This window comes from Poromitra crassiceps, assembly GCF_964638095.1.
Source record: "Poromitra crassiceps genome assembly, chromosome: 18".
Classification (NCBI taxonomy): Eukaryota; Metazoa; Chordata; class Actinopteri; order Beryciformes; family Melamphaidae; genus Poromitra; species Poromitra crassiceps.
This window is the reverse complement of record NC_139636.1, coordinates 23,830,349-23,844,927: the sequence shown is the minus strand read 5'-3', so window position 1 is coordinate 23,844,927 and position 14,579 is coordinate 23,830,349. Positions and strand designations below refer to the sequence as shown.

The window sequence follows — 14,579 nt, the reverse complement described above, 5'->3', positions numbered from 1 at the left end:
AGTGGCAGTGTCATAATAGCACTGAAATCGATGTTTGCCAGGCATGGCATTCCTGATGTCATCATTTCAGATAATGGTCCTCAGTATGCCAGTGCTGCTGAGTTCAAGGACTTTGCAGAAAGCTGGGAATTCAGACACATCACGTCCAGTCCCGGTCACGCCCAGTCTAATGGTCAGGCAGAAAGGACAGTACAGACTGTAAAAAATCTGTTAAAAAAGTCAGAGTGTAAGAATGGCGACCCCTACATTTCACTGTTGGAGTACCGCAACACACCACTGGAAGGTGTAGGACTGTCACCAGCGCAGTTGCTGATGGGACGGCGGCTGAAAGGGAAACTGCCGACCTCAACCTCACTGCTTACTCCAGAGGGTACTGTCCAGGTACACAGGCAGTTGAGTGAAAAGCAAGAGAAGCAAAAACTCTACTTCGACAGACAAACAAGAAGCCTGTCTGATCTGCAAGCAGGAGACAATTTCCGGATTCAAAGAAGGGGAGACGTGGCAGCCAGCTGTGGTCCTTCACAAACTTCACAACTTCACTTTCGTTGTTCGCACACCAGATGGGAGGCGGTACAGGAGAAACCGAAAGTATCTGCGGGAAAACAGACGAGACAACTTTTCCATCTTCAACTGAACAGGACATCCACCAGAACAGACACACAGGGTTGAAGGACTGTGACAGACAGGCAACAAACACACAAACACCTGAGCACACTGTTGTTGCAGACCCAGATGAAACACCTGTTGGACAAGCTGAAACACACTCATATCGCACCACGAGATCTGGTAGACAAGTAAAAGTACCTGCTAGATACAGAGATTGATTCTTTCCATATGACATAGGAAGTAACGCTATAAGAAGAATAGAGTGTTTTTTGTTGTTGTTGAAAAATGTCATGGATCAATGGGTTTTGACTTACAGAGTCAGTTATGTTAAGGCTATATGCAATTTGCAATATTTACACTGGTAAGCGTTATTGTTTGATGGTAAATCTTATGGGGAAACTGTTTGCAATTGTCAAGAATAACATGACATTCACATAAAAAAGAAAGAGAAAAGAAAAAGAAATGTTAAAAAAAAGGGGGATGTGATGTAATGGGCTTTTGTACCTCATGAGTATCCGTAGTTGATGACGCTGTACATAACACGGAAGCAAACAGAACGTTGTAGGTGATACTGAGCTGAACTGTATACGCTGTATACTGCACGTGGAGCCACTAAAGTTATGCTGAAATATAAAGTCGTTGTCAAGCCTCATTAATATTACAGCATCAAGTATCAACTGTCATTTTAAGACATGCTACTTCTAAAGACAATCTTAATTGTCAACATTCTCGCTATCCAACATTACGTTCTCACAGTTCTCAATGCGCCATTTTGCCTCCTCTGGCTGAGCCGACGTACTTAAAAGCCCTCTTCCCTATTTCTGTGGTTTTTTCGCTAATTTCTCCCACTTTGTCCCTCTGTTGCTCTGTGATTAACCAGCGTATTTGAGAGGGCAATGGACCCAGAGACTAGGGAGGAACAGAGATACCCCCAGGGAAAGATGGTGAGAGAGAGAGACAGATACCATGACCTCTGACCTGCCGTGCACTTTGCATTATAGTTCTATGATAGCTCAATTAACAAACGAAGGCCTCCTTCGTCTTGTTAAGGGTGTGCTGGCTGTGACACTAGTGGGCAAACAATAAGTGGTATTTTTCCAGGGGATAATCACATATAAGACCGACGGCATCATTTAGCACAAAGACGTTAATTAAAGCAGCGATACAGCAGCGCGCACACATTATTATCACCCAAGAAGGAATAGTACCACAGGCAGCATGCACTGTAAGAGTCAGTGCCTCGCCTGATAGCAGCATGACAATTATCATAGTGGTTTTTGGTTATTCGGGCTTCTCTCGCTCTGATTATGTAATCACTTAGTTTATTTTGGTGGTGACCTCAGTGAGTGCGTGCTGAATCACAGTGCATGGGAGCTCCGTGTTTGGCGTGTGTGTTTGTCTTTCCAGGTGTAGGATCCTGCCCGTACGCAGATATCCTGATATCCGTTGACACACAATGGGACTGGAAAGTCAAGATTTCTCTGTTTACTTGGGCAAATGTGTGTTCGAGAGCATCTGAGCGTGTGCCAACTCTCTGGGCAAATAGACTCCAAGAGTGAATGACCAAATATTGAAATGTCAAGACTTTGACTGTCGGGAGTGTATAATTCTTCGCTTTTCACGACTCATTAAGAGGATCAGTGGCCGTTCCCAAGCCCAACAGCCATAATCACTAGGGTCTCCGCTTGGTTTTTATTAATCAATGAATGCGGCTCACATGAAATCTGATCTGTGGAATGTATAACCCTTTCAGCACCGCTGTACATTAAGAGAGGGAGGGGAGAGAGAGAGAGAGAGAGAGAGAGAGAGAGACATGTCAGATGTGTGGATCAGAGGCACAAAAGGCACATTTCAGCTTTGTAGCCCAGACCAATCAGAAATGCACTGCTTGGACGAGCAAGCCCAATCTGGTGTCTCTCAGCTCTACCGAGTCCGGAACTGAGCTCTCTCTCTCCGCTCACTCCCGTGCATGCACAATATTGTTTGCATCCAATTCATTGTGCTCTTCCAGCTGCAGCAAGTCACGGCGCTGCCAAGGTAAACGTCAGGTGATCAGCTCACCAACCGCAAAAGTCAGACGAGTGCAGGGAACGAAGAGGATCCTAATCCTGATCACTGGCCGAGATGCAGAGGGAGGGAGATACAATAATGAGCGTCCCCATAAGCTGCTGGTGCCTCTTATCTAATCTCTGTCCGTTCTGGATTCATGTGTTCAGGTATTCTGTCGTGTTGTATTCTACTGTCTCACTCCCCACTTTTTCTCTTTCATAAACTACCCGCCATTTCTTTTTTATATAGCAGGCAAGTTCAAGGGATCTTCCTTTGGGTATGAAATAAAAAGCTTTTGATCTATTCACGAGTGCTATTTGGTGGGGCGAAGTCACCGTGTGGAAATCCGTACTCTCAGTTTTACTCTCAGCCGCATGGATATGCATTATGCAAAGAAATACGCCACATCATCTCCTCTCCATGTGCTCATTTATTTAAAGTCTTGAAGACTAAACCAAAACTATTCAAATACTGAAATGTGAATTTTCCAACAACCTGTCAACCACTATCAACTAATGTTACTGTGCCTATATATGCGATCACTTGTATCACAAGAGGTTCTCTGTGCCCTCTGCTGGGCCTGGGGGGGAAAAAAACATCTTGGAGAAACCCTGAACTTGTCGTGTTTTAGCTCACTGACCAAAGTGAATGTGGTCAGGATTGCTTTTCCTGAGCCAAGTGTTGATGAAAGCCATACGCCCCAGGCCCCCTGAATGTGCTTGTTTCCACCCAGATTTCCAATATCCTACAAAGCTAATCAGTGATGTGGATCCATGTCTGGGGTTGAAGATGTGTGACCGTGCATTTCTTTTGTGTGTGTTGTCAGATTTCCCCGCATCATCTGTCCCTCCTGCCGGGGCTCATTACTTCCTGTTCTGACTGCTCCTCCTTGCCAGCAGGAAAATGCATAAAACTCCTTATTTGCCCAAATCACTGGATACACCTCAACCCCGACGTGATTCAATCATGAGAGACTAGAATCAAAGTTCACAATGAACTTTAACGACACAACAAAACAAGATGAAGGTTTGGCTGTATATGGCTCCATGATGACGCTCCTCCACTGATGATGAGAGGAGGGAGCGTCAGCAATGCATAGAATAGAAATCCCGCCCCCCTCCATGGGGAATCGCTCTGGCCAGTCGTGACTCGTGATCCTATTTATACAGTCTATGCTCGTGATGCAGACTCAAAGCAAGGACCGCTCTAATGGAAGAGAATAGTGCATGATGGAGGCACAGAGCACTGGGCTGCCATCTCTGGTCCTTTCAACCTCATACTGTCAGGAGCTCTCCCTTCCCGATTCAGAAGTGCCAGTGAGGCACAGAGGAGGAGACAGGCCTGGACAGCTGATCCATCAGGTATTGTAGCTACAGCTATGGAACAGTGGGTGGACTTAATCCAGGCAGAGGGCCTACCTACTGCTAGCTAGATACGGCAGATGAAGGAGACAATGTCCCCGGCCCTGCTGGTCACCACTGAAGCAGGGTAATCGGGAGATGAGACGGAGGGAGGGAGGAGAGAGGCAGCCAAGCTGAGGAGATGGCAGCGTTTGTACAGCCCAATCTGTCAGTCTCACTACCTTGCCAGATACAGACAGGGAGGCGAACACCAAATCACAAACACTTTTTGCTAAATACCAAGAGACAGTCTGGTCACACATACATGCATGCCACGCACACACACACACACATGCACAGGCCCGCACATGGACACATGCAGGCACACACACACACACACACGGGCGCCCGCACACACACACACATGCACGCGCCTGCACACGGACACATGCAGGCACACACACACACACGCACATGCGCTCGCACACGGATGCACGCACACACACACACACACACACACACACACCCATGCTCACTCGCTCAAATGCACAGATGCTCAAGCAAACACACCAAGTCCTGGCTGGAACGTGCCATAGTGAAGTACAGTAATGATGATGCATCATCTCTCTAACTCTAAACATTCACATTTTATGGAAAATGTATGCATTCTTAATTTTTGCCTAATTTCTTCCTGCACCACCATATTTGTTTTACATTTTCAGCTGGCAATTTCCAATTGCATGGTTTTCTTTTACTGACTGAAGGCAACCTCCTTTTTGATTGAAAGGTCATTTGTACAGTAGCTGATATCCACAGGTAAACGCCATGTGTGGAATTATAGCTTACAGCTAGAAACAAAAAACTTTAAAATCATTGTCAGTTCATTTGATTTATTTTTCTCTCTCTCTCTAGATCTGTACAACATCATAACCTGGTAAAACCATTAATCACGTGAACTCACATTCTGTTTCGCTCCACGGATCAGTCTGGACTTCCACCCGCCCCCCAGCGATTTCCACAAATGAGAATGGAACTGGGAAAATCAGAGACGTGTGCCGTAGTTGACAATGTAACCGGCCAATCAGGGACGCCGCTGGCAAAACAGTAATGGTGTCTCCAAAAAACCAACGAGCCGTAACGTTGACTTTAGCGTTAGTAGAGTATATAGCACAGCCATAAGTGCACGTATTGTTGTAGAAATAGACTTAATAACAACAACGAAAAAAAGAACAGGACTATGCACGAGTGGAGTCTCAGTGGAAAAGACGTTTTCGCCATTCTTCCGGGTGGATTTGGATTGGATTTAGTGACGCTGATTGGCCAAATGAGTTGTCTGTCAAGGCAAGTACTCCCGTCCACTGAAATCGCTGTGGGGGCGACTGGAAGATCAGACTGATAATGATATGATGTCTTTCAACAGAATATTTACTGACGTTCTGTTGAGACGCTGAAACTGAATGTGATACCATGACCAGTGAAGGATTAATTTGGCTGTTAGTGGTGCGTTTTAGAAGAGAGAATGGGAAAAGTACTAACTATAGCCTACTGTATTTTCCTCTAATAAATTAAGCACATTCTGAAAAGCGGAATACAATGACTATTAATACAGACTGGAGACTGGCCATGGATGAGCGTCCTCAGATGACCACCCACTGGGTGAACTCTTGACCCCGCCGCAAGACAAAGTCATCATATGTTATCACTGCTCCACACACCATTGCTCTGGACAGATAACGGCACACAGCGCCGAAGCCACGCCGAATCTTTCCCATCAGCACCCCGGTGCTCCACATACAAAACACTATGGCAACTGTTCACACATAGAACCTTTCCTAGGGAGCGGGAGAGAGACGCAAACAGGGGAAACGTGTGAAGACAGAGACAGCAGCAGTGATCACATTTCCAAGTGACTCCTTTGGTCTTGCTCAGGCGAACTGAATAAGGATGTTTTCTGCAAACCACAATCCCCCTTTCAAAGCGCTTGACAAGATGACAGGCAGAGAGGGCTATCCATTATGCAATAGTTTCTCTTGCCATAAATCAAAAGCATGATGATTGAGTTGGATGGGAGTAGCGCGGTTTCATATTTTCACTCACTTATATTTGCTTTCAGAACACCCGCACTAGCCACTGCATTTAATTTCCCCAAAAACATGTCTCCAAGTCCAAACAGAGTGCATTATGGCATCCACACAAGACAGCAGAGGTCATTGAGTAACTTCTGTGAAGAAGAGAAAAAAAAGCAACAGATAATAGATAAGAGAGAGACTGCAAAGAGAACACGGATGAACACAACGGAACTTGATGGTTATGTAACAGCACACACAGAAGCATCCATCACACAGACTGACACACACACACACATACGCAGACCTTGATGCGTCCATAAATATCAGAAATGCCTCTGACCCCTCCAGTAATTCAATCAAAGTCAAACATGTTCAAAATGACAAATATATGAGCCATAGCTGTCATAAACACGGGATTGAAGAGAATATCATGCATTATGACACTGTTGTGAAGCTCCGTTTAATCTCTCTTTTCTGTCCCTCCTCTCCTCCCCCATAAAGCCCCCCCCATCCCGCATCCGAAACCAATCAGCTGTCACCCCACCCTTCCTCCTTTACTATGTAGGCCTCCCTGCCCCTCTGTTTTCCTATCCCTTCTCTCATACACTCACAGACACACACACACACAGACACACACACACACACAGACAGACACACACACACACACACACACACACACACACGTGCACGCACAGGGCCTTCTCTCCTCCGCGTGACCTTGACAGGCTAGCACTCCAGGGCTCGTTCTTTTGCCTCTCCCTCTCCCTCTCTCTCTCTCTCTCTCTCTCCCTCTCTCTTCCTCTCTCTCTCTCTCTCTCTCCCCTCTGCCTCTGCCTCTCCACCTCTTCCCCTTCTATCACTCTCTTCCCTCGCCTGCTGTTTTAAGCGGTGCGATCCTTCTCCACCTCCCCATAGGACACAGAGGAGAGAGGGACAGAAGATGGCAGAGGAAGGCGACGTGAAAGACCTCCCCCTCCTCCGCAAGCCAGTCAGCAGAGAGGGAGCCCACCATCAAAAAATAACTCTGGCCCTGTGGCATTGTAGCAACAAGTCCGGTTAGCGCCCCTGTCCTATGATTGATCGTAATGGGAAAACAAGATTCCCATAATGATCATCAGGACTATCATCATTCACTAAATTGTCAAATTAGCTATTGTGATCAGAATATTTTCAACAACTAGACGTGTTCATAAATATTTTACATACAGTACATTATGTATGTATAATATTGTGCATTACTGATTGAAAAAATAACATCAAACCTGTCTATAGTGTTATCATTTATAAATGCGATTTCACTTATTCACAGCAAATTTACTTGATGAGTCAAATGCGTGATTAGGCTTTCCTCAAATCCACTAATATGACTTCCTCTTCCACCATTAAGGATGTGGAACAGTGAAACCAGCAGATCCTGCTTTCATTGCAGGTGTTCCGTCCTATGAAAGGACCTAATTGCCTCCATTCATGGCAGCATTGTAGCCTGATCTTCTGCCTCCAGTGATCCTTGAGATTTTCCCCACGGCTTAGGTTTACAACATCAATCTGTAGAATAAATTGGAGCAGTTAACCATTTGATTATCCATTGAAAGCTAAATACACTTAAGGTCAAGTGATGGAGTCATCAATTTAATGTAAAATACAGGCTGATTAAGCACACTACAATTAAGCCATTCCTGTACCAATTTATGTAGCAGTGTCTAAAGAGCTGCTGTGAATGTGCTTTACGAATCGGATACCCAGAAACTGAATTTGATGTGTTGCATTCAGGCCTTGCATGTAGAAATATGACATATTTAATCTACATCTGATACCAATGTAGCAAACTGACAGGATGACAGAATGGCTAGCGGGAGCTTTATGCTTCAAACATGATTAGAGTGCAAGCAAGGAGGTAAAATAGAGGAGGTCGTGCATCTTTACTAAGGTTTCTTCTGAGTTTTGAACATGGAAATTTAGACTTGTTCAATAAAACTGCTAAGCCCATAATAGCATTAGCATCTCGAGCCGCATCCAACCCTTTTCAATTCCTCTTCCTCTAAGAGGCACGGACATGAGAAGGCTGCCACAGCACTCCTCCCAAATCATTTCCCATCCCACATTTAGTACAACAGCCATGAAGTAGAGGGACATCATCCCTTTCTATAGGACAATAACAAAGAGGTTCACTGTCTTCTGCTTCATGACATCCAGGGATAGGCTATATTTTGCTAGCCGATGCGTTTAGAACATTATTCTCACTTCGTCTTGCTATAGTGTAGCGTATTGACATGCTTGCTGTATTTAAACTGTCGTGAGATTTGTTTGAGGAGCAGCGAGACAGACGGGGATGGAAGTGGGCCAGAGAGGGGGGAGGAGCTCAGAGCGCTTTGGTCGCTGGTGGAACCTCGTTTGATGCTCAAAAATCGAAACAGGTTCGCAGTACGGGCGTCAAGGCAGTTTGACGCGCGTCAGAACGCGCTTGGTGCGTGTCAGGCCATTTAAAACAATGGGTGGGCTTCCAAACGCTAGCGTCTGACGCTCCCTGTGCGTTTGGGGCTTTAGTCGTCAGACTGACAGTGCTGCTCTGCAACTGACCCGATGCTCTGACCTCACACATTTAAGCGTACATATGTGGATGGGCAGCGGAAAATGTCCCTGAATAATAAAAAAAAAGATATGTTTAACTTTATCGTTCTACTCTCTCACTACCCCTGCTCTCTTAATCACTTGAATCCATCTGCTGGTTGCATAACCCTTTTGTCGTAAATCTATCTGCAGGCCAAAAAAAGTCCCTACCTGAGGAGCTCCCTCTCACAGGACCGGCTCTGCATGCCAAAGTTGAGTCATTTAGATTGGTCGCCCGGGCCAGAGGCTTGGATTCAAGCCCATATATCTAAAGCCAGCATCCAGTAACTCAATACTGAACCTGACCTTCTTATCACATATCATACTCAAGTGGTAGGTGGCGTTGGGTGCCAAATGGAGTAAGGACCACACATCAAATACATTTAGGGCAATTTATCCCCTGATCCGCAAACTCTCTCTCTCTCCAGAGTTGCCACCATGAAAGGAAGGGGGCGTAAGGAAACGTCGCTTTATGCTGCCAAGTATACGAGTGAAGCTCTTCAATGATTTCATTATGTTGGGCCATACTGTACTGAATAGGACTATGCTAACACTGGAGTGAATCGGACTAGACTGGAGTGTACAATATAAGACAAAGGAGAGAGGAGGCCGGCCTCAGCTGATATTGTTCCACCTAGAGTGGCCATAACACTATATCACTGACCCACCTCTTGATGACAGCAGGCAAAGCCTTGTCACTCATACGGATCGGCGTGATTACATGCATAATACATGAAGTCAACGTTCCCTCCCCGATCATCTCTCCCCCCCCAATCCGTACTGCGTACCTGTCCCGTTCTCCCTCACTGGGAATGGATCAATAAAGGCATCTCCTCCTGTCTAACAAATCTATTACAGTCAGTTCATCAAAAAAGCCGTCAATAGATGAGGGTGGTGGAGAGCTCTTCATTTACTGGTCGCCTGCTGTCTTGACAGGCTGAACACTGCCATGTGTTTCACTGGGAGGAAACCCTTAAATGTCTGCCTGAGCTTGAAAGCTTCAACCAAAATGCCTGCTGAAGTGATTTTCCTCACCCATTCTGCACACCCCCCCCCCCCCCCACACACACACACACACACACACACACACACAGACACAGACATCTCACAAGTCGTCACAGTCTTCCACTCCAGCAAAGGCTATTGATGCCGCCTGTCAAAATGAGGTGTTGAAAAAGGAGAGCCATTGGAAAGCATCACACATCGCATGCCGTCACATACTGCATAACAGACATCCAAACCCAGTCCACTGACACAAAAGTATACTGTGATTTTGGGATGCTAGTAAGTAATTCATTGATAAAAGAACAGTTTGGGCTAATGCTTAGGGATTATATTTGATTGTGTGAAACAATCAGGTAACCTGTCTTCTCTCTTTTTGTTATGTGATGTGTTTGTTTCTAATGATTATGTGTACTTTCTTTGCCCCATGCGGGATGAATAAGGTTGTATTGTATTGTATATATCTGTAAAATATGACAGCATTTCACTTTGCTTGAATTTAGGATACAAATTTAACGGTACTACACTCTATAACATCGACCCCTAAACTTCTAAATGGTTATTTACTCCCAGATGAGGAACCATTACTGGCAGCATGTGGCGATTGTGGCGTCTAGTGGTTCTGGTATCACAATACAAAGAACCATTACATGGCCCTTGTTGGTTCTGTAATGGTTCCACATTAAAGCATTGATGATTGCTCTTCATTGGTTCCATGTCCTATAGTTTATCAGTGGTTTTTAAGGGTAACACGACTTTCCACCTTTGACACATGTATTCCTATTTGTATTCACAGTAGGCTACTCTCTCATCACCATGCAGCCATATTAGGAGGAATAGGGGCGGCTTTAGCTCAGGAGGTAGAGCGGGTCGGCCAATGACGCAAGGGTTGGCGGTTCGATCCCCGCTCCCTCCCAGCTGCTGTCGTGGCAGCCTGCTGCCATCGGTGTATGAATGGGTGAATGTAGATTATTAAAGTGAGTAGGATTCCTATTAATTCCATCATATTAAAAGAAGTTGCCAGGAAGGAAGGATGGTCTAAAAACTTTAGATGTAACCGAGTTGTCTGCTGATTATCTCCAATCAAGCCCTGCTGGAGCTCACAGGGGTGCATTTTGACCTTTGTTGTCTGGTGAATGCTTTCCAGTGAGTAAGGACATAGCTCCCAGAATTAGCCTAAAAAAGACAACAATGTGCTGCAATATTATCCTCAGCAGTCAGCCCTTCATAGAACTCACTTTCTTCTTCTTCTTCTTCTTCTTCTTCTTCTTCTTCTTAAAAGTTCAGTATTGTCTGGAGCGCACATCCGATCTTATTTCAAACTAGGCATTGCGCGCGCTACTCGATTCTTAGATGGCATACTTCAGGGATGCACCTGTCCTGGAGCTGGCAACATACAGCTGTCTATGGCTGAAGACGGGGGTCTGAAGCCAGACTCCCACAGTGTCTGCCCCTGGGACTTGATTTTGCTTTTATGACAAGACTGATGACATCATCAGTGGGACTCTTATGACATCACTGACGATGTCACAACTGCTTTTATGACATCACTGATGCCATCACAACCTCTTATGACATCACTGATGATGTCACAATGCCTCTGACATCACTAATAATGTCACAATTTATGACATCACTGATGACATCATCACTGGGACTTTGTGTGTGTGTGTGTGTGTGTGTGTGTGTGTGTGTGTGTGTGCGTGTCTGTCTCTTGTGTGTGTGTGTGTGTGTGTGTGTGTGTGTGTGTGTATGTGTGTGTGTGATGTCACAATGCCTCTGACATCACTGATGATGTCACAATTTGTGTGTGTGTGAGTGAATTTATGACATCACTGATGATGTCATCAGTGGGACAGACAGACAGACAGACAAACATAGCCCTAGCCCCCTTTTATACTGTATATAATAATAATAGATAGATAGATAGATAGATAGATAGATAGATAGATAGATAGATAGATAGATAGATAGATAGATAGATAGATAGATAGATAGATGTTTATTTTGACAGTAGCCAGCAGTTTAGTGATTGTCGGGCTCACATGTGATCAACTTGCCCCCTGTATAATCCTGAGGCCATAATCAATATGATGCCCCCTGGTACACCTCTCTCTCTCCTCTCTGTGTGTGTGTGTGTGTGTGTGTGTGTGTGTGTGTGTGTGTGTGTGTGTGTGTGTGTGTGTGTCTCTCTCTCTCTCTCTCTCTCTCTCTCTCTCTCCTTCTCTCTCTCTCTGCCCCTCCACCTTGAGACGCCTGGTGAATGTATTTAAAGGCCACAGCAGTGCGGCGAGGGAAACACCCGCTGGAAAGGATCACCCACTCACCCAAATCAATTGAAGGGGTGTCAATCATGTGTTGAGCTCCTTACTCAAGAGAGTGACTATAACGTTCATTCATTATTCCTTACTCATTTCAAAAATGTCGTTTACTAGCCCCAGAACGGAGCCGCCGCCTTTGTTTCCTAGTCAACGTCTCAACTAAGCGCCCACGAATTGCACTGCAGGCTCCATTTAACAAGGCCCGGCTACTTTTCATACATGTGACTTTAGCAATCACAATAAAACAGTACCTGCCTTACACAGACGGTTGTTGTCCGTCGACAGCGGCCATTCGTGTTCTTGAATATTGCGTAGTTTTCAATACCGAGGGCTTTTTGTGGTGCCAGAGCCTGTGATTTCTGTTCTTCCGGATGTGTAATTACGGGTTTCCACCCGTAGCCACACAGCAGAGAGGGCACTGTTTCCCCGCTGGGAAGCAAAAGAACAACAACGGCCATTTCAATTGAAAAGACAGGCCGAGACAGGCGGACAACCCTCTGTGTTTCATTGTGAGTGCTACATGTAGGGCCTTGTTAAATGGAGCCTGCAGTGGAATTTGAGGCTAGTCGTTTGCTTTTAGCCAACTCCTTGGGAGCAGCACTAGCTTGAACTGCGAGGAGTGGGGAACGGCTAGCTAGCTTAGTTATGAGGAAACAAATGGAGTGATGGGGATGGAGAGACAATTCAATGTGGAGACACGGCACTCCAGGCTCCACCAATAGTAAGAAATTGTACTCTTCCAGTCTCCTAAATGAACATGGTCATCATCTTGGATTGGCTGTCTGTCAATGGTATGAAACTTCATTGGCTGACCAGTCTCCTAAGGGGTTGTGGCAGTGGCTAAACAGATACAGGAAGTGACTGGATGTTGAACTGTCTCTATTGAAAAGTATGTGGATATAGGCGTTTTATGCGCCATGGATGGGATTTATGACATCACTGATGATGTAACTGATGAGGTCACAATGTTCTGCCTTAGTATTATTATTATGGCTTCATCGGGAAGAAGGAGAAAGAAGAGGGACAGAATGTAGGATAACAGTGGATGGATAAATCCAGAAGGATGCCAACTGCCATAAAACACCACAGAAGAAGAAATGACATCAGGAAGACGAGATGGACTATGAGGGGGACGGAGGACAGGAAGATGAGGAACTGACCGGGTTTTACAGAATGTAGGGAAACAGTGGATGGATAAATCCAGAAGGAGGCGGTAATGCAACATCAAAGGATGCCAACTGCCATAAAATACCACAGAAGAAGAATGACCATCAGTGTGGGTATGACATCATCAGTCAGCCCCGATGTCACTTTCGTGACACAAAACATGACGCAAATCGTGACTAACAGACAGACAACACCGCCCGCCCACCTAGGCAATAGGGTAAAGTTAACACAGGTGTAACCAATAACATTAATGATGGTTGCATTCCTATCTGGAGGAAACCCCTGGGGAGGACAGGGGGAACATGCAAACTCCACACAGAAAAGCCGCTTTTGACGACCCCACCTCGGCCATAGTCACTGAGGACATGGGAATGGGGACACAACCTCACCAGCCACTGCATCCCAGGCGGGAATCGAACCCAGGACCTTCTTGCTCTGAGGCTACCACTGTGCCACCGTGCCCCCCCCCCCCAGGACCTTCATTAATGTTATTGGTATGGTTATTACACCTGTGAAAAGGGCCTATTTAACTTTAATCTGATAAATGGGATGAAACGGTAAATATAGCCTTATATTACTGAAACTAAAATAATTATTTATATCGTACAACTACAGGGGAAAATAACATGTCTGTAACACTTCCAATGTCACCCAACATGATATGCAACTGCAAACTATAACATGTTGAAAACTGTACTAGGCCAATTTGTTGTAATGTATTACAACAAAAGTCAAGTAGCCTAGTAGCCTATCCTTCAGACATTTATGGCAGGATTACTATAGTGTTATGTTGCTATATGACTACATGCTCTCATTTCCGGTGACCCTGCTGCAATCATCCTTATAACCATCATACATCATGCATTTTAGCAGACAACCATCCCTCTCCCCTCCACGTTTGCTTGCACACACCTTACTACACAGTATCACTGTCAGTGTGTGAGATCACGTTATCTCACATCAGAGGGGAAAATGAACAAAAATGGCTCCTCCCACTCTGCCTTTGCCCCCCCCCTCCCCCGGTCCTCATAGCAGCAGGTGTTATTCTCATATAACCTGAAGATTTAATTGGTAATTACCATTACCCCCTTGGCCCCAGTGCGAATTCATGTTATATGGCAACAGCAGGGGACAGTAAGTCGAGTATGCTCCTGGGCGCCCGATGAAAGAAGAAATCACGCCTCAAAAACACGTGGGAGAGATTACTAAAATATGCCCCTTCTTTCGTACCACCCCCCCCTCGCCCCTCTCGCTGTGGCGTGCTGCTACATCCAGCCGGGTAGGGTACCTCTCTCTCCATTATGGGATATCGCTTATTCGGCAACTTAGGTTAATGTCGGAAGCAGCAGCAACATAAAAATAGCGCGCTCACACACACTTGACTTGGTTATCATTGGAGGCTTTGACCTTGCATTATG

The 14,579-nt window shown here is 45.5% G+C and overlaps 1 protein-coding gene across 2 annotated transcripts in view; it reads right to left on the bottom strand.

The window, feature by feature from the left end:
* syt7a (synaptotagmin VIIa) overlaps positions 1-14,579 on the bottom strand; it is a 90,321-nt gene that overhangs the window by 75,212 nt on the left and 530 nt on the right. The window lies entirely within an intron of this gene.